Source organism: Mus caroli, unplaced genomic scaffold (genome assembly GCF_978045245.1).
Source record: "Mus caroli unplaced genomic scaffold, Mus_caroli_1 scaffold_12, whole genome shotgun sequence".
NCBI lineage: Eukaryota > Metazoa > Chordata > Mammalia > Rodentia > Muridae > Mus > Mus caroli.
In genome coordinates, this window is record NW_028227267.1 from 18,596,587 (window position 1) to 18,617,554 (window position 20,968).

The following is a 20,968-nucleotide window of genomic DNA, read 5'->3' on the forward strand; positions in this document are numbered from 1 at the left end:
AACATCTCAGTGTTCACAATGACCCCTTGGCCAGCTACTCCAAGGGAAAGCTCACTTAAAGAATGGAGACCTAGTTCAATGATTTCTTAGGCTCTGATGGTATTTGGGTTAGCAGAGGTAGGCCTTGATCTAAGAAGGTGTGATAGCCTAATGGGGTGTGATGTTACCTGGAGGAGGCCAGGCAGGAACCCAGGGCTGGAGGCTGTGGGGTCCCCCTATCACATCTCCTTAGGTGAGCCCCACATACCCTGACTTCCTGGGTGCAGTGCTCAGTAGAGACATGAGCAAGCTCAGAGGGGAGCAGTCAGGCCTGATGTCCACCGAACTGGAACTGGATCTGGAAAGGACAGGGTTGAGAAAGCCCCAAGGAAACCTGCAGCGCCTCCTCCACACAGACCGACAAACACTGTCCTCTCTGTAGACCACCCACAGTCTATGATGGCTCATGGCCTCTAAGCAAGGAGGTGAGACCCAGCCTGGTATTGTAGACCACTGGCTCCCTGACAAAGGCCTCCACCACCCAGGTCTAGGTCTCCCCAGCCTATGCTGTCTCCCAGAATAGCCAGTTTGATCTGTGTCATTCATAGATGGCTGTCTAGTCCCAGAAGCCAATCACCACCTCTCAGAGCATTTTCTGTTGTCCTAGGAATCACTCAGACCCAGGCAGGATGCTGTTCTATCAGTCCCTAGATTCCTGGGGGATCTCCTCAAGCTACCTTGGGAGAATGAACAAGGCCAGCCCACATGGATGGAACCAGGTCTGAAGTACGGATTCTCCCGAGGCCCTGAAGAACCTGGCCTTTCAATAGCCCATCACTTTGTCCCAGGTAGAGAGTATGTGAATAATTGTTAAGTCAGTTTTCTGTTGCTATAACCAATGCCTGGGGCGAATCAACTTACACAGCAGAAAGTTTCATTTTAACTCAGCGTCTCAGAGGCTCCAATTCATGGTGACTTGGTCCTGTGACATTCATAAAACAGCATATCATGTTGTTGATGTGGGATGGGGCAAACTGCTTATATCTTGGTAACTATAAAACAAAGAGAGAAGGACATCTGGGACTCTCCATGGTCTCTTCAAAGACACATTGCTAATGACTAATTTCTACCAAACACCACTCCCCCTCAATAGTTTTGTGGGCCCAAATCTTTAGGAGGGACCTTTAGAGAATATTCCAGACCCAGACTATAGCAATTGTGTGTCAGGAGCAGTTGGGAGAGGTCAGGAACAGAAACACAAGACAGAGTGAGAGAATACTTTGGACATGTCCTGTGCGCCAGGCACTGTCCTTGGAGAGCAATATGCACTCATTCATTTTGTCCCCAGAACAAGGAAGCAGACATCCACAGAGATGTCTAACCGGGCCAAGGTTATGGGTTCAGTGATCAGGACTTGGAAGCGAACTTGCTATGTCTTCATATCTCCATGGTACGCCTACGGACCGCCTTACAGGCTTCCCGGGGCAGCCCAGCATGGTGCAGGGATGAAACTGATATCCAACCTGGAAACCAGCTCTTGACTCTACTGGAGCCTGCACAGTTGCAGGGTCATTGTGCCTAAGGTAGAAAAGACGAGATCTCTCTCTCCCTCTGGGGCAGGGCTTCAGAGGGCCCTGAACTTCTCTGTCAACCTCAGCCCACTTAAGTGTGGTCACTGGGCCAGAGAGTGTCTGTCTGCTGCCACCTCTGGATTCTTTTGCCCCTGGGGCCTCCCCTCAAGCACTGGCTCTTAGGCAGCATGCTATCACCGTGTCCAAATGTTTGTCATCTCTTGACACTAATATTATTTAAGGCATAGAGTCTCATGTAAGGCTTCCTTTTAGCAAGATTGTCTCATTTAATAAAATTCCCTGTCTCTGTCCCCCAAGGTAATCATGTTGATGGCAGCGCAGTCCCCGAGCTGTGATTTGGTCTGGGAATAGAATTATCAGGAAGCCTGACTTGGCTGTCACAGATGCTCTGCTTGGGGTTTTCCCTTGAAGTAAACAGAAAGAGTCCCAGTGGAAGGAGCAACTCAGTAGGGACTATGGCAGCTGGCCTCCCCACTGGCCACTCTGTCCTCAATGGTCACCTCTCAAAGGCTCAATTAGTAAACATTTCTTAGTCTAGGGTGGGAAATGGCTACTGTTGATGCGGGTAAGTTACCTGATCTATTCTCTCAATCTCTCTCTCTCTCTCTCTCTCTCTCTCTCTCTCTCTCTCTCTCTCTCTCTCTCTCTCTCTCGCCCTCATTTTGCTGAATGTATTTTTGTTTTTGTTCTTTGAGATAGGATCTCATGTAGCCCAAGCAAGCCTCAAATTCACTTTGTCATAAGGATAGCCTTGAACTTCTAACCCCCCTGCTTCCACCTCCACAATGCTGACTTATAGGCATGTACCATCCTGCCTGGTTTATGCAGTGCTGGCACTTCGTGCATGCCGGCGTGTACTAATTGAACTATATCCCCAACTCTCAAATACGGTGGATGAAAAAGACAGAGACTGCCTGGAACAGAGGAGTCCAACAGAGCCAGCTCAGATCCTGGCCACACCTCCTGCTACTGTGACCTAGACAGGGTTACTTCCCTTCTGCAGCCCAATGTCATCTAAGACATGATCCTCATCACAAGGATGTTAAAATCAGTGGATAAGCAAGTGAAGGCCCCATAACACGAACTAAAGAGTCCTCTTCTTCCCTGCCCACGACCCAAAGAGAGGGACACTCTGGAATTTTATACATATTTAGAAAGAAGATTAATTGAGATAATGTATGCCAAGTAGTTGACATGTGGCAAATGTTCAGGAAACTTTTGCTGTGATTGTCATTATTATTCAACACCACCACAGCCACCACCACTGCTGCCACCAACCACCACCACCATCACCAGAGCCATGTTTACCAGTGTTGATGTTGTGTATCACCACCACCACCATCATCATAGCCATGTTTATCAATGTTTACCATGTTCATCACCTCCATAACCATCATCACCACCACCATGACTACCTCCTCCATCGACTCAGCCATTATCACTGCCATCATCATCATCCTTCACCATCAGCACCATCACCATGCCCACTCTCTCCATCATTATCACCACTGCCACCACCACCATCAGCACCACCATCACTATCACCTTCATTAGATGGGTAGGGAAGCCCTTTGGAACTCTAAAGGTCACCCTCATTCTCACTTGCTGTGTAGCCATGAGCTGGACCTAAGTGTCGTCTTCTCTCTGGACTAAGTGTCCATCTGTGAACTTGGAGACCAAAGTCATGATGGACGTATATGGTGGCATGTCACTCAACCGGGTATGCTGGTTCTCCCTGGACTAGAGGACCCAGGAAAGACCAGGGGCCTCCTGGACCCCAAGGAGTTCCAAACCTATAAATGACACATGCAAAATCACATATGACCAGAAACTGGGCCCAGCAGGCAGAGAGGGTATTTGAGTATTTGAAGACTCCAGGGGAACCAATCTAGAGCTTACTATGCTCTGCTAGCTGATGACTACAAACGGTGAGCCATGCTCTGCAAAAGGACACAGGGCATGCATCTGAGAGATGGGTTTGAATCCCTCAGCCTCCAGGCATTCACTGATGGTCCTTGGAAGCACTGAGGCCAGGTGTACACCTATCTCATGGCAGTCCTGTCAGAAGAACGTTCTCTTAAGGGACCTACAAAAGAGCTATGGACAGAGTTAAATAGTGCCAGAAGGAGGTGGTGGGCCACCTTGGCGTTCTAGCAGAGACACTCCATCCCAACAGGCAAACATCAAAGAATAAGGAATCACTTCTGGAATCCCTGTGGGGTCAGAGCCCACCACAGGAGGGGCATCACTGCTGCCCATGGGATGCTAACTGAGCCAGTGAGGGGGTTGATGACAGTGAATCTGGGAGCTGATGGCTGGCTGAGTTGGCAAAGGGCTTTCCATACAAACAAGAGGACCTGAATTTGGATCCCCATGACCCATGTTTGAAAAAGGCATAACAGCATGCACCCATAACCCAGACTCTGGCAGGAAGGAGACAAGTAGGTCCCTGGGGATCACTGGTTAAACAGTGTAGACCATTGGTAAGCTCCTGATTCAGTGAGAGACACTTTCTAACAAATAAGGTGGCATGTGATTGAAGAAGACACCCAATGCGGTCCTCTGGCTCCATACATGTATACACGCATATACGCACACATAGATAAACACACCGTGGCAGATCACATCTGTCAAATGTCTGTTTCATGCTTCTGGGCCCACATCTGACTTTCAATGGGACTTTACCCTTTATTGAGTCTGTGTACATCTATCACTGAACAGAGGAAATTTGACATAAAGTAACTTCAGATTTTAGTTCATAAAAGTACTGCACCTTCCAGAGGAACCAGCATCCTGGAAGGAAGTCTCAGCAGCTACATAGAGAGATGTCATGCAAGTGCTTGCATGCTACTTTAACTGGGCTGCAGGGTCAGCATCATGTCACATGGGAGGGTTATCTTCAGATGATAACACCCCAGCCAGCGTTTAGAGGGATATGGAATTCAGGCAAGCCATCTCTGTGGTGTGCCTGATCCAGCTTCTGAAAGCACAGTCTGTCTCCAGTGGTCTCCACATGCCAGTTTTCGGGAGGCCATTTTAGGCCACCATGGAGTGTGTAATGCAGAAGTCATATCTCTAACAAGCCACACTAGCGAAAGCCAGCCAGGAGCCAGAGAATAAATGAAGCCATAGGAGCCACCCTCCTGGAACAACAGCCAGGGAGAAGGGACATGGGACACAGAGGAGAATGCCTGCCTCTTATAGGAAGAGAGCCAGGATCTGAGGATGCTCCATACAGTCTGCCTGAATCTTGAAAGCCATTCTTATGTGGGATGGAGGCTTCATCCCACCTACCTGCACACATGTGCCCGTTGCCCAAACAGCCATGATACCTTTCCATCGTTTACCCGTTCCCACTCAGCCCTGATTTGTCACACTGCCAGCTTCCCGTCACACACACCTTCTTATCTGGAAACCCTAACTAGTCAGTCCTACCTGCTTCCCATAGAACAAACTCTCAGGCCAGTGGGGCTTCCATGCTGTGAACAAAAGAGGTAGGTGAGGGTTGTATTGTTGACTTCAAGAGGAGCTTCCTGCCTCTGCCCTCTGCATGCTGGCCTCTGTTCCTCCCTTGCTTTGGATTGTCTCAAAGCCCTTCATATACCCAGCCTTTTCTATCACAGACTCTCTAAAGAGCCCTCTACCATTCACTTTTCCTGAACCCCACCAACAATGGCAGCTTTTAAGAGAGTGGGCAAATGTATCTCTGTCAAGGCCAAGCAAGGGCCTCTAAATCTCCCGTGCACCTTCCCTGAGCAGTACTGGGCAGGACTTTCAATTGTGCAAGAAAAGTCATTCCCAGCAGCAGAAAGCATCCCTATCGCCCATGTACTCCCAGCATCTCCTCCAGGCTTCTCCACCCCCATCCCCCCAGGATCACACCTAATCACATATACTACCACAGGAGCAAGGCTCGTGGCTTCCTATCGTTCCTGATAAACAATAACCACACTTGATATCTCAGCCACTGTCACTCAACTAAGATTTCCTCATCGGGGACCCCACATCATGCGACACAGCTCCAGTTCAGGAAGGAGATGACCTGCCCAAGGTGTTCCAAGTGATGAGTTGCAGAGTCAGGGCAAAGCCAGAACTCTCCCTACACTAATGCCTTAGGGTCTTTCTCACTCCAGTGCTGCATGCTGGGCCTTCTAGTAAGGAACAGACACTAGATAAATATTTAGAGAAAGGCACAAGACCATAGCTGATCCTCACGGCATGGCAGCAGGCAGAAACCAACCCTCTGCAACCATTTCCAATTCAAATGCCTTGGCTGCATGGGTGACTCCTGATGCACTGATGCCTTTTGTTTTTTTGGGTTTTTTGGGTTGTTTTTTTTTTTTTTTTTTTTTTGAGGAGTTTGTGCTTTCAACAATAAGAGGTAGTAGGAGGATGTCCCCAGAGAATCCCTGGGAATCACTTCTGCACCATGATTTCAGATGGGAAGTGGAAAACATTTTGCAGCAAACAGGCTTTGCTTGTTAACAGAGGGAGGGAAGCAAGAACTCAGATCCCATTATTTAACAGGTGACAATACTCATGCTGCCAGAGTCAAGGGACAGATCTGAGGTCACTCAGATAGGGATGGGCACCAGCTGCCTTGATTCCCAGGCTAGGGATGGAGCTCTTGCATATCCTGTTACCAGCAGCTCTTAAATGAACTGCTCTGGTTGGCTTTTGTGGAAAGGGCAGAGGGCACAGTCCCAAATGCAGGCAGAAGCCATAAAGAAGTCTATCCGATAAAGGCTCATTGTTCCCAAACACCTCCTCCGGCTCAGCCCCCAGTTTCTGCAGCAGGTGGTCATCAGCTCACATGGCCAGAATCCCCTTCTTATATTGTACTTTCTCGAGAAAAGGCTACGCTGTCCATGCCTTGTCTATGGCACCAGGGTGGTGTCCCTGCACCCCTCAGAGGATCTTCTAGCCAAATGCCTAGAAACTTTCCAATCTCCACCAAACCATAGTATTTGAGGGTGGAGGAAGTGTGACAGAGGCTACTTAGCACCAAGTGGAAAGCAAACCCACCTCATCCATTGACCTTGAGACCTTGGGCAAACTTTATCTCTCTAAACCTCGGTTTTCTCGTCTGTTAAGTGGGGCTCGCTGGAGCTAAACACTCCTCTGCAAGTGTGAGACTGGCCCTGTCACAACTTAGAATCACACCTGCCCTGTCACCAGGACTTCTGCTCTGGTCCAGGCCAAAGAAACACCAACAAGTCAGTCCAGATGGTCTAGTCCCATGGCCACTGGAACCAGACAGCACCCTAAGGACTAGGCCATCAGGTTTAGCAGGGCAGAGAACTTTGCTAGTTTCTCAAGAACACTTTTAAGCAGTGACACAGAGGGACCTGAAGTGGGGTCAGGAAGCCTAGTGAAGCCAGAAGGTTGCCAGTGCAGTGTGGTGAGGCCAGAGAATGGCTGGAACCCAGACTCCTGCTCATCAGAGGCAAGCCACCCATTGCAAGGCCTGAAGGGTCATAGTCCATAGAACATAACAGAGGCTGCCAGGGCTCTGGGTAGCTTGAGCCTGTAGTAGGGCATGCCTCAGAAGCCAGCACCAGCTCTCTCCAGCCTGTGAGTCAAGTCCTGGGTCAGCCGATGACACTGTGCACTGGAGTGGGCACTGTGTGTACACTCGATTAAGTCTTGCTTTGCTCTGGTGATTTAGAGCATTCCCCAATCCATAAAGGATTCATAAGGTTATATAACGCAATAAAATAGAAACGGGCATAGCACAAGAAGTGAAAATCTGACTGATATAAAAGAGACACTCCAAGTCTTAAATGTTATTCAAAGTGTCAGTCTTTAGAACGGAGTCTCCTAGTAGGAAGTGCAACAAGGGACTCCCAGTTGGTTACATAACATCCATGACACACAACAAATAACGCTATAAAGCCCCACGCTTGGGAAAGTCAGAACTGCTTCTCATTGTAAGACAGACTGTTTCCTGGCAGTCTTCATTAGAGAATGTCACAGAAGAGACAAAAAGACACATTTGAGAGAATGATATCATACCAGCAAACTACTCAACAAAAGGAATCCCATAGAGACCAAAATACTGTTATTTTGAATACATCTTTCCCTGGCTCAGCTTTAGGCTCGGGTAGGTGAAGTTGAAGAGATTTAACAATGGAACAATCTTATCTTCATTGTTTGTTAGCTTATCAAATTTCATTTATGGCCAGTGAGATGCCTCAACGGGTACAGGTGCTTGCTGCCAAGCCTAATGACTGGAGTTCGATCCCCAGGCCCTATAATGGTGGAAGGTGAGACCTAGCTTCAACAAGATGTCCTCCGCACATACATACATACATGGCGTGGTATGAACACTCATACATGTGTGTGTGTGTGTGTGTGTGTGTGTGCACGTGCACTCACGCTCTGGGTAGCCCTGGGAGTCCTGGAACTAGATCTGTAGACCAGGCTGGCTTTGAACTCAGACATCCACCTGCCTCTGCTTCTGCCTCCCAAGTACTGAGATTAAAGGTGTGCGCCACCTCCTGGCCTAACTAGGGTCTTCAGGGGAAGCCAGGCACTATGGGGAATGGATGAGGGGCCTCACAGTCTAGGAGGTCAGCCTAGTGAGATCCAAGTCAGATTGGTGAGGCTGCTCAGGTAAGACCTGACTGGGTGTGTAGGTGTACAGAAAGAGCAGCACAGGCTGGATCATCAGAAGTCACTGCCAGAGGAACCCACAGCCAGGAAAGAGACCCCAGAGACTGGGCTGTTCTCCTGCCATTGTCAGAGAAACCTGCAGCAAAATGGAGCCATGCTGATGATAACCACCCCTTAATTTTCACAGACAGGAGATATCTGTGTCCGCTGGAGGAGCAATAGTCATTTTGCACAAGCCACTCTCAGATCAAGCCTACCTAAGACTCTCCAACCTGAGTAAGAGTCACCTGCCCAGAGGCCTTCATTTCACAGGTGAGGATCTAAGGACCCAAGAGGAAGGGAGCTATCTAAAGAGTCACAAGTGACAGTTCTGGAAGTGCAGAGCCAAAAGGAAGCAGTGGGGGTGTGATGGTGGGATTAGGCAAGGCAGCCAGGAGCCTTGAGAGAGCACCAAGGAAACCAAGGTAGAAGAACCCTGAGCTTGGAGCCCATTGCTGGGACCAGGCCATAGGGCTGTGTGCCCCATCCTGAGTCTCTTCATTTGGTCACCTCATGGGGCTCCTGAGAGGAACAGAAAGTGCTTTGTAAACCATTAAGTCCTATGTGCTGTCCCAAGTGTCAGGAAGAGGGTGACTTCAGGGACAATGAGCATTTGTAACCCTATGCTCAGCTCTGACGGTGGCCTTTGAGGGAGGAAGGTGGGTCCTCCTATGTCACAGACCACAGAGGCTAAGTTCACTCACCTACCCAAGCCCTTCCAGCTCAGAATGGGTAGGAAAGGGATAAGAGTCTAAGTCACACACCCAAGAACACAACAGACACACAGTGGAACATGGGTAGGGGAAGCAAAATCCAACCCAGCAAATCCAGAAAACATACAGACACATCTCATGGCCTCCAGTGTAAACAATGGTTTGCCCTGGTAGCAGGAGCTCAACCTAACTCCTAAACATGGAGCCAATGGCATGGAGGGGCTCTTCCATGGTAACCACGTGATGCAACCCACCTACCACAGCTGCCTTGATCATGATAAAGTCCTCGGATTCTCTGATCTTAGAACAGTTTACATGTCTAGCTCTGGGGCCTGGGATTCAGCAGGTGGGGCACAGCAGAGGTGGCATGGTTCTATGCCACGGTGTCTAGGGCCTGGGCTGGATACAGACAGGAAGTCTAGGTGAGTGCACTCCCCAGGGACTGTGGGGCACCATGCCTCTGGCGTGGCATCCTGAGCTTCCTCTGGACACAGCAGCCTGGGAGGGGACACTTCCTACTCAAACAAGAGCTTCAAGAGCAAGTGTCCTTGTCATGTAATGGAAGCTAGGAAGCAGGGAAACTGGATTAGGGTTAGGGTTAGGGTTAGGGTCTCTCTGGCCATACTCACTGGATATGGAAGTCACAGATCTGCTCACATTCCAAGGAAGGTCACAGAGACCCAACTCCTCTGTGGGCAGAATGTCCAAGGATGTGCACCCATGCAAAAGCAGAGAGGGCAGGGACCCACCCTTCAGAGACTGCTTAGCAAGGCCACTGGACAGCATGGCACAGTTAGCTAGGATGACCGGAGACCCACCCAGACCTCTGATGCTTGTGACCCTGGCCTCTTTGGCTCCTGGATCTTTCCCTAGAATGATGAGGAAATTAAGCCTGGCACTCCCCAAAGCAAGGTCAGATCCCATCTGATGCGGCCAATGGCCCTGAGTGAGCCACTTAACACTGGAAGCCTGGGATTCTACTTCTTCACAGTAATACCTTTTCTTCCCTCCCAAGGCTCCAGCGAAGCCTCAGAGGAGACAACATGTGTGAAACCCGGACACCACCAGTTTCTTTCTTGGGGTTGAGGTGGGGCAGGGTACCCAAGACAGGGACTGTGTTTGAGGGACTGATTCACCAGGTCCTTGCTGCAGGGGCATGTCTGCACTTGACACTGTGGCAAATACCTCTCAGGCATGTGGCCCCAGCTCCAATTATAGCATTCTGGACACATCTCCTGCTTCGGAGCTGACAGGGACCCCTCAGAGTATCCACAGACAAGGAACTGGCTAAAGACCCTCCATCCCTGACCCAAAAGAGGCTCTAAGGGCACATGGATTTGTGCCTCCCTGGATTGCCTAAGCTGACTGGGGATTCTTCAGACCATTAGTGATTCACTCAGACCATTCAGACATGTGTCCAAGCATGTCACTGGAATCTGGGAAGCCATTGTGGAACAGTGTTTCCAAGGAGCAGGGATGGAAAATGGGTCTATCTATTTTACCTATCTGTAAAATGAGAATACTCACCTTCTCCCTGGCTTCGTTCTACCCTGTGCTCACCCAAGGTCATCACCACAGTCACGAGATTCTGATCTCTACTTGCAAGGCTTCTGTGGCAGGAAGTCTAACACTCATAGGCAGCCTGCTCACGTCTAGGCAGCACAGATAATTATAAGAATTCCAATCCGGAGCAGGGCGTAGTGGAGCACTCCTTTAATCCCAGCACTCAGGAGGCAGAGGCAGGCAGATTTCTGAGTTCGAGGCCAGCCTGGTCTACAAAGTGAGTTCCAGGACAGCCAGGGCTATACAGAGAAACCCCGTCTCGAAAAACAAAAACAAAACAAAGCAAAACAAAACAAAACAAAACAAAACAAAACAAAACAAAACAGATTTCCAATCTGGGAAGTAGTGGCACAGGCCTTTAGTGTCAGTACTTGGGAGGCAGAGAGAGGCAGATCTTTGTGAGTTTGAGGCCTGTCTGGTCTACAGAACAAGTTCTAGGATAGCCAGGACTACACAGAGAAACCCTGTCTCAGTAAAAACAAAAACAAAAACAAAAAACACCACCAAAAGAATTCCAAAATCGATCTGTCTTTCCTCTCCAAAACCCAACCCCAGGCCTACCAAGGAAAGGCAACCAGGAGGAAAGGACAGGGCCTGGACTCTGGCATCAGGAGGAATTGACCACACTCTAGTCTTGGCCTTTGAGTCCTCGAGCCTTAGTTGTCCTATCTGTAAAATGAGAATAATGACAGCAGGCTGGGGGCAGGTTGAAGAGATGACACTGCACAACTTGCATGAAAGCATCTGGGACAAATTCACCCATTTTCCATCCCTGCTTGGACACATGCAAACAGCTGGTCTGAAGAATCACCAGGGAGCACAAATCCATGTCTCCCGACACATGGTTGCTACTTCTAGGAAAGCTGGGGATAGAGGGATTTTCCATTTCAATTGCTAGGTACATCTTATCATGTACTAGATAAAAACATCCATGCAATGGATGGATGGTGGATGGATGGATGATTGAATGGGTAGGTGGGTGGCTGAATATATGCATAGGTAGAATGAATGTATGTCTATATGAATGAATGAATATGAGTGAATGGATATGTGGGTATATGGATGAGTGGGTGAATGGGTGGGTTAATGGATGAACAGATATATGGATAGATGAATGGGTGAGTAGGTGGATAAATGTGTGAGTAAGTAAATGGATAGGTATGTGGATAGATGGATGGATGGATGGACGGATGGATGGGTGTATGGATGGATGGATAAGTGGATGGATGGGTGGGTGGGTGGATGGGTGGGTGGATGGATGGGTAGGTGGATGGACGGATGGATGGATGGATGGGTGTATGGATAAGTGGATGGATGGATAAGTGGATGGGTGGGTGGGTGGATGGATGGATGGGTAGATGGATGGTTGTGGGAAGGTAGGTTGCTGGTAAGATCATCAAGTTAACAGCTTCAGTAGGTCCCATCCCATTGGAAGTACCCACCTCTTTATTTATTGATTGATTGCTTTACCCACCTTGGACTCTCCCGGGGGAAATATCCTGTTTTTCTTGAGAGCAGGGCAGTGTAGAAAGCACTCAACACAGGAAGAAGCTTTATGAACATGGGTAGACAGATTCCAGCAGATTCGGACTCGGGGACCGGGGCAGACCTGAAACTAGGTTTCTAGTCAGTTCCAGTTACAAGTGAGCTTCTTGGTGCCCCACTAGCCACACTGGGAGTCATTCGTGTGTCCCCACAGAAGAACTGGCTTCAAACAGCTGCTGCATGACAAGCCTGTGGACATGATTTGGTGCCCAGGCTTGGGAAGGGGACCAGGGGAGTAAGAACGCACCCTTCCACCCCTGAGGGGCATAAGGGCATGACATTGTCCCACTCCCACCTCAGCTAATCTGCTAGCCAGCTCCAGACACATTCCTCTCAAATAAAGACCTGGAGCCGCTTGATTGCATGGAAGCAGAGCCTCATGCCTGGAAGGTGCCACTTCCCTGCAAGAATTCCAGCTATGCAGTAGCCCCAGTAAGTAGGACAAGGTGTTCAGAGGATCTGGCAGGCCATCAGCCTGTGATACGCTTTGCATCAAAAAGAAGCCCTGGATAGAGCCCCTGACTTCCCAGAACATACACATACACACACATATATAAGCAAATGTAGAAGGACCCAACACCTCCCCCCAGAACCCCAATGAATTTAACAGAGCCTCATCTCAAGGTTCAGCTTGGTCACTAACTCATCACGTGCCTTCAAATCATTTGTTCTCCCTCTGGGTTTTGGTTTCTCTACCATAAAATGGACTCCTCCTTGCCCTGGAAGGGATTTGTATCATATATGTTATGATATCTTCATATTTTCCATTCTTTCACCTAACTGATATTTGTCAAGCAATCCCCGTGACCCAGAACTAACCCATGCCAAGTGTTCAAGGAAAGAACTAAGTTGGACCTTGTGGAGCTGGCCCCGTTTCTGCTCCCTGGCACCTTGACCTTTTCTCATGCTGTTGTACACAAGTACACACAACTGCAGGAGAGGGGCTGTTATCCCATCATCCCTGTATTACATAGGCACTGGAAGTGGGGAAGCTGGGGACAGGCCTCAGCTCTTGTCCTCTAGCTCTCTGGCGGGAGAACTCTACCTTCTGTGGTGGTTCGAATAAAAATAGTTCCCCTAAGTTCATAGGGAGGGGCACTATCGGGAGGTGTGGCCTTTTTGTTGGAGGAAGTGAGTCACTCAGGGGTGGGGCTTTGAGGTCTCCAAAGCTCAAATCCAGGCCTAGTAGCTCACAGTTCACTTCTGCTCTCTATGGATCAAGGTGTAGAACTCTCAGCTCCTTCTCCAATGTCATGCCTGCCTGCGTGCCACCAGGCTTCTTGCCATGACAATAATGGACTAAACTTCTGAAACTGTAAGCCTGTCCCAATTGAAGGTTTTCTTTATAAGAGTTGTTGTGGTCATGGTGTCTCTTCACAGCAATAGAAACTCTAACTAAGACACCTTCCAAAGAACCCTCTCACAACCCTCCAAACTCCACACACATCAAGATCTTGGAAAAACACCAGGCCATGGAGAAGTCTTTTCTGGGGTCCTACCCACCTATAGAGGATCTAGGCTGGACAGAGCTTCTACCACCTTTCCCCGAGGCAAGCTGCCCAGCATCCCCCTTATCAGTGAGTACCTGTGTCACGGGTGTTACAGGAAGGCTGGGAGGTCCTTCATAGACATCCCATCCCACCTGCTCTGTCTGTCACTCACTGCAAGTGCCCACACATGACCCAAGAGGCAGAGGCAGCCAGACATCAAGAAGGGAGATGAGGATGGCCTCAGTGCAATAAGTCGCAATTCACCAATCCTGAGCCCAGACTTACATAACTTCAAGTCCCACTACACAAGGACACTTTGGGTCCACAACCTCATTTTTAGCTATGTGAGGTAAGACTGTGAGCTTGTAAGGACTCAGAACCCCAAAGATCTCACTCAGCTTTAGTGGGAATCTGCCCCCTCTCCCTCTGAAGAAGTGTTGAGAAAATGCCCCGTCCTTTCTGCCCACCCAGTCACGCTCTCCCTGCCCTCACCCTAACTGTCTCAGCACCAGTAGCTGTGTGTTCTCCTCACATCTGCAAGCACAGGTTGCCAATGTAAAGAACCCAAGTCTTGCCTGGGGCTTTTTTGAGCTTCCTGGGGCATTTGCCAGATTGAGGCGGGGGAGGGGGGTGGGGGGCAGAGGGCTGTGGGACACCTAAGAGATCCTTCGGGTGTCTTGGGCACTACTAAGACATTGGTTCTCTCCGGGCCTGTAAAGATGGAAGGCTAATTTTTCTCTTACACCTTTCCCTTTGCAGCCTATGAAGGGGCCTTTAGAGCTTTGATGACAAGTGATATCAGAAGCTAGAACACATAGGCAGGGCGAGAAGTCAGCTGTCTCAGCTTCTGGGAATCACAAAAGAGAAGGGCAACTGCAGAGCCGTGTGGAGGAAGTGGCCCAGCCTCCAGTGCTGATTGAAGCCTGACTAAAAGGCAGCTAATCCTGAGAATCAGGACCTCGGCCACAGTCAAGAAGAGGGAATGCAGGACTCAGTGTAACAGGCAGGTGCAGTGAGGTGGGGGAAAGTGTGCAGTACAGCACATGGCTACAGCTATAGGACTTGCTATGAATGGAACACATTCTGGCTCTAGGTAGCTTCACCGTATACTCCAGCTCTTCCTCCAATCCATTGGTTTCATCCAATCCAGTTCTCACAGTGGATTCTTCATTGGGCCCTTTGGGCCCTGAGCCCATCTGGGCCCCTCTGTTCCTTGCCATCTTTGTTGCACAACACAAACAGCTTCCACTTCTGTCCTGCCTCTGAGACTCAGGACAAGCAACGACACATGGGGTCCCTCATCATCACCATAAAGCTGGTTAGCACAGCTCAGACAGTGGACACTTGCAAGGCCTAGTGTTGTACCCTACAGAAGGGCTTGGCCCTGGACATATCTAGTCTAAGGATATTTGTACCTGTCCCTCTTACTATATGTAAAGTATATAACAGCAGAACATGGTCTTTCAAGGTCACACTCCCAAGCTTAGTTTTCTTATACAGAAACAGTAAAGGAATCAGAGTCTACTCTTCTATCCCCACCCTGTGTCTGATACCCCAGCAGGACCCAGTGAGACTGGAACCTCTCTGGGAGCAAGGGACATCTAACAACATCCATGCCTACATCCACCTATTCTTTCAGAAGCCATATCTTTGAATACATCCCATAGGCTAGGCACTATGCCAAGTGCTATCTGCCCATAGCAAGGCTTGTCCCCAAACTGGTTCAATCAGTGTTTGTAGACTGATTCTTGGCCTCTCCCATCTGCCTGGACAATGAAGATCATGACCATGGGTGGGCCCTGGAAAGACTCCCATGAGCAAGCCCCTGACTACCAGTAGCTGAAACACAGCTGTTTCTCCCAGCAGCTCTTGTGCCTGTGACTTTCTCTGACTTCCTCTGGGGTGAGCAAGGCTCTATTTCCCCCAACATAAGAGAACACAAGGCATAGAGAGGTGTAGTGTCTGTCTGCAGACACACAGCCAGAGCTAGGAGCTCAGGTCTGATGGGTGCAAATTCCAAATTTTAGAATGCGACCAGCTCAGGCAAGTAGAGATGTGTCGGAATGTGCCTGGGAGTCTGGAGTTGAGATTAGTCTCGAAGGCCAGCATCAGGCACTGCTGAAACCAAACCCCAGCAATGGCTGCCTTTACCAGCTGCTCAGCTGGGTAATGTGCCCTCAGATGTCTTGTGGTAAACTACAGGACATCTGTACCAGACAAAGCCTGCTGTCTGTCTAAGAGAAGAAAGGGAGAACCACAGTGCTTGTAGAGCCATTGGTCCCTGGGCAAGGACATGAAGTCTGAGAGTTCAGGGACAGTTCTTAGGGAAGCCGGAAGAGCAAGCAGAAGCAGAATCCTCCTGCAGAGAGGTCAGCTTCAATTAAAGCATCCAGCCTGGGGGGAGGGGGGGGCGAGGAGGGGGAGAGGAGGAGGAGGGGCGGAGGAGGAGGATGGGAGGAAGAGGAGGGGAGGAGGGAAGGAGGGGAGGAGAGAGAGGGGAGGAGGAGAGGAGGAAGGTCTAGGGGTGTAGAGGCCTTCCAACATGTTTTTCTGCTCCTCAGTCACAGAGGAGGCACTGTGTACCAGTGCCCAACCAGTATCCACATTTTCTAAAGGCAGGCCCGAGTTGTCAATCCAGAGACTGGACAGAAGAACTCAGCTCCACATGTAAGCGAGTTCCTGTCCCTAGGCAGGCACAGGCCTGGCCCTGGCTTCCTGATCTGTCTTGGCTATTGAAATCTAATGGGAAAGGGGGTGCAGAGGAGGCCTGGGATCTAGGCAAACTGACAGCTGAAGCATCAGCAAGACCCAGCCCAGGAGTCAGGCCTGACTGAGCTGGCTACTATCCAGACAGCTGAGCCTAGCTTGCAGTCCAGGGGCACGTGACACTCCAAGGACCAAGTAAAGGCTGGGCTCTCATGTGAGTCTGGCCACTCAGGACCACTTGGCAGGCAGCAGGGATCGGGGCCTGATGCTCTTCCCTGGTCTCAGGTTGGATTCCTACTGCTGAGACCTGCATGCATGTGGGAGCCATCTTGGCTGTACTGCCCATGGAACACATCTCTAAGGTCCAGCCTTGTTGTGCTCCCTGGATGTCCATAAGCAAGCCAATGGCCATTTGCCTGTGACTTCGGTGCCCCGGGATGAGAACCATGACCAGGTTCCTGCCTGTCCAGTGCCATGCTGGTACATGCACCCTCGTGTGCAGGTTTATGCACACCCTGCACCAGTATGGCGCTCCATGCAGGAGGGTGCCCTGCCATAGAAAAGCTGGCAAGACAGCGAGGCAGCAGGCCTACAGCGAGGCCCCTAACAAAGGCGGGGCGTTGGCAGGCAGCAGAAGAGGGACGGGCTGAGATGGATGTGGCTTGGAGCCTAACAGGCCACCAGCAGCCGCAGCATCTGCTTTTTCTCACCTCTAAAGGGAATCGATTTGTCTCTGACTGATTTCCCTGACGTCTAGTTTTCTTCTCCGCCCGGCTGTCAACCCAGCCACTGTGCACAGGGCGGGGGAGGCCCTGGCCGTCAGCCTGCCTGCCTGCCTGCCCGCCTGCCCGCTCCTACCTCCCCATGCGCCCACATGCTCAAGGCTGATCTCATACTCATAGCCACAAAAAAAGCCCACACCCCACAGACAGCCTACCCACCCCAGACACAAACCCCACAAGATATGCACATCACACCCACACACACAGAGACAACCTGCCCACAACATAGACATCCCACATAATACACATAACACATACACACACACAGATAACAACCTGCCCACAATACATTCACAGCCACACACAGGCAACTGCCCACAACATACACAACATACACACCCTACACAATACATACCCAATACATATATACACACAACCCACCCAGAACAACCCACTTACAGATAACATGCCCACAACACACACATGCCACAATGTATATGTATATACATGTGTTATATGTTATCACACTCCTACCCATAGACAACCTGCTCACAGCATGTACACAATACACAGACTCTCCCTTTCAGATGATGCCTCCTCCACAGATATGTACCCTCACACATATATACACACATATATAGACATACCTCTCACCTGTATTTAACAGACCCACACACCCTAAAGTAGATACACAGACCACACATGCTCCGACTTACAGGTAATGTGCCCATTATACCCCCTCCCCACCTGATACACACTCCACATATATCAGTCCACAGACAACCTGGCTACAAACATCCACATACTATACATACCCCACAACACAAAGACAACCAGCCCACATTACATACACAACACACAGAACATACCCCCTAATCTGGCAGACAGATAGACCTGCTGCTTGCAGTGTAAACATACCCATGTGTGCCAACATGCAAAATGGACACACCACACACACTGTACACACAGATGGACACGCACAGCCTCCACCTTTCCCCTAGGGACCACAGATATACCACCCATCCCACACACACCACATACTAATGAGACCAGAAGAAGCCACCCTTTGCACATTGCATTACCTTGCCTCTCTGACACAAGTGCTCCTATACCCCGTACATATATACACACAACCCCCTATAGCATGCTCAAAACACTCATATGCCACACATTGCATATACATCCACAATCTGCCCATAACAAGCCCACAGTGTGCACACTCCACAAAACATAAACACCATTAACCAAGACACTTTCCATGTTTACACAGACATCTTCACACACACACATACACACACACACATACACAACCTCTCTAGCTCTCCTGCTCCCATCTAACTCCCAACCCTCACATTGCTGACTGCCACACACGCATACACACTCCCCCACCATATGCGCATGCCTTCCATTCCCATAGACCTTGGCCTCACATCCCTTCCCCATGATTGGGTATCTGCAGGTTCTCCAGGGCCTGCCTCTGTGTGTGGTGTTGTCCTTCCTTGGACTGCCCACCCTTCTTCTTGTCGTGGAAACCTGTACAGAGGGGAAGCAAAACTACCAGAACCCTGCCATGTACCCGAGGTCCCAAGAGCCTAGGAGGAAGCTCCTGGTTATAAACAAAAAAGGCAGCCATAGCCAAGCTGGCTATGGGCAGGACTTGAGAGAAGAGTGGGACCCTCTTAGGTAGCTTGCTACAACCCAACCTGGGTGCAGTGTTGGATTCTGGTAGGGCTCAAGTGACTTGGGACAGGAATGAGGAATTTCAAACACCCAGCACCACATGGGGCAGGACTTCCAGGTAATTCCCTGAATAGCCAGTCAACAGCAACAACAGCAGCAAAAAGAACACCACACTGACTCTCAGTCTACAGAGCATGACTGTGACAACCATGGACTAGGGCCTCAGATGCCCAAGCTTGGCAGTCCTCTCAAGAACGAGGAGGTGAAGGTGCCAAATGCAGACAGGGTCCCATAGATATGGCCAGTGAGTTTAGATTGTTACTGTAAACTTAACAGCACGGCTAAAAACTCAGATCAACCCAGCCAACTCCAGGAGACAGTGGGCCTATCTGCCCTTAGAAAACTCCTAAGGCCATTCTCTCTGTACCATGCCCATCTCAGGAGTCACACACCCTCAGCCTGGACCAGTGAGGTGTTGATATGTGCATGTGTGCACAGAGTATGACCTGACTGTTAAAGCAGAGGACTGGGGTGCTCAGGTGGATGGGTGGAACATCTCCACAGCTGTGTGGCACTCCGTTGGGATGCGAACGGCCAAAAGCAGCCAGATGCAATTGTGACTTGGATGCATAAGAAGGTATAGGCAGGATGGGGCTTGTGTCCCCCAAGATGTATACACTGGGGTGAGTGTGGAATTCCTTATAGGAATTATGAGGTACAGCTCCAGATAAAGGAGAGGCTTCACTCTTGAGCTCATGTCCTCCCCACCCCCCACCCCCGGACTTTATCTGGCCAGGCAGCCCCGCTCTCAGCTCAGGCAGCAGATAATTGATTAATAGGACTCGTTCTTGGCTCTTTGAGGTCTGGTTGTAGATAAGAGGAGACGGGAGCACCAGCTCCAGGGGATGCCCTGGATTCCAGGACTGAGCTCTGAAGTCACAGGTCATAGGTGAGCCTATTCCAATCCTTCACCCTCCTCCTCCTCATGCCAGAGGTACACACACCCTCCAGGGCAACAGGTACAAGGCAGATGCCCCAGTAAGACCCTGCAGGGCCGTGGTAAGGCTCACCCACCCTCACAATGGATTCAGGCTCATCTCCAGCTGGAACAGGGATTGGCTTCATGTCCCCACGAAGACTATACAGAGCCATGCTCATGAGTGCACGGGCTCCCAGGAGAGTGTCCCCAAATTCCTACTTGTCTCCATCCACGTGGCCCTTCTTTACTACCTAGGTACACTGAGGTTAGCTCCCAGAGCCCCCAAAGCCACTAGGCATACATAGATCCTGCCTCTGTGACCTTCAATGACCCCTCTAAACCAGGAAGTGGATGGGAAGACAGCAACACCAACCCCAAAGGCCTAGCCTAAGGAAAACATGGAGGAACACGGACAGATCTGCAGCATGCTGGGGTGCAGGATCCCAGCTGATGTCTGTGTGGGACAGGAGTGGAAGAATGGATGTTCACAATGTGTTCTGGAACAATCCTGCTAGGAAGGGCCCTTCATTTATTTTCTGTTTTGTGCCAGATACTGTGTGGCTAAGCTATTTGAGTGTCTTTCACACAACCTGTTCATAACCTTGTGAGCAAGTCCTAATACCATCCACTCTGGGCTTCTCATCTGGGAGCTGTGAAGTGAGTAGCTAAGACTGGATAAAGATCCCTGCCCCTGAGAGTACAACAAAAACCCCAGGTTCATTGGTAGAGGACCTCCAGATAGCCATAGACTCCTTCCAGGATCAGACCTGAAGTGGCTGGGGCTCCTAGGGCTGAGGCAGGAGACCGAGCTGCAGAAGGTGATAAACCCATCCCTGTCTCAGTGTGGAATGAAACATTCACTGTGCTCTGCAGGTCAGGACAAGAATATGCACCCATGCTCCCAGAATGCATGCTCTGGTCCCTCCATGGATGCATGTGCCCCAACAGCCCTCCTCCACACCTTGCAGATCTCTGATGGCCTCTGGGGGAAGAAAGAGGCTGCTTCTACATCCAGCTGACAGGTAACACTCTAGAGCCTTCCTGTAACCCTAGCCTATCATCAGCATAGCATCCCCTGCATCCTGCCTCAGCATGGCCCACTCCCAAGCGGTACAGCTACCAAATCCAGGGCTCCTGAGCCAGTAAAGCTCCCTCTCAGTGGAGAACTTGAGGCAAGAGCACATGAGCTACAGACAGGCTGAATGCCACACAGCCCCTCAGTCACAGGGCTGGGTGTAAGCTCAAGTCTCCCAGTGCTTGACCAGACCAAGCTATGTGGCTCACGCTATCCACCCTTCCCCTCAGTCTCTACCCTCTTCTAGGTCTGCCCCTCTTTCTCTGCATC

General features: G+C 50.1%; 1 long non-coding RNA gene across 1 annotated transcript in view; it reads right to left on the reverse strand.

The window, feature by feature from the left end:
- Positions 1 to 253: 253 nt before the first annotated feature.
- LOC115029214 (uncharacterized) overlaps positions 254 to 20,968 on the reverse strand; it is a 52,264-nt gene continuing 31,549 nt past the window's right edge. Inside the window, exons 4-5 of the long non-coding RNA XR_003834769.2 lie at positions 901 to 1,031; positions 254 to 337 (exon numbers count right to left, since the gene is read on the reverse strand). This is a non-coding gene — a long non-coding RNA (uncharacterized LOC115029214). The remainder of the gene's footprint in view (positions 338 to 900; positions 1,032 to 20,968) is intronic.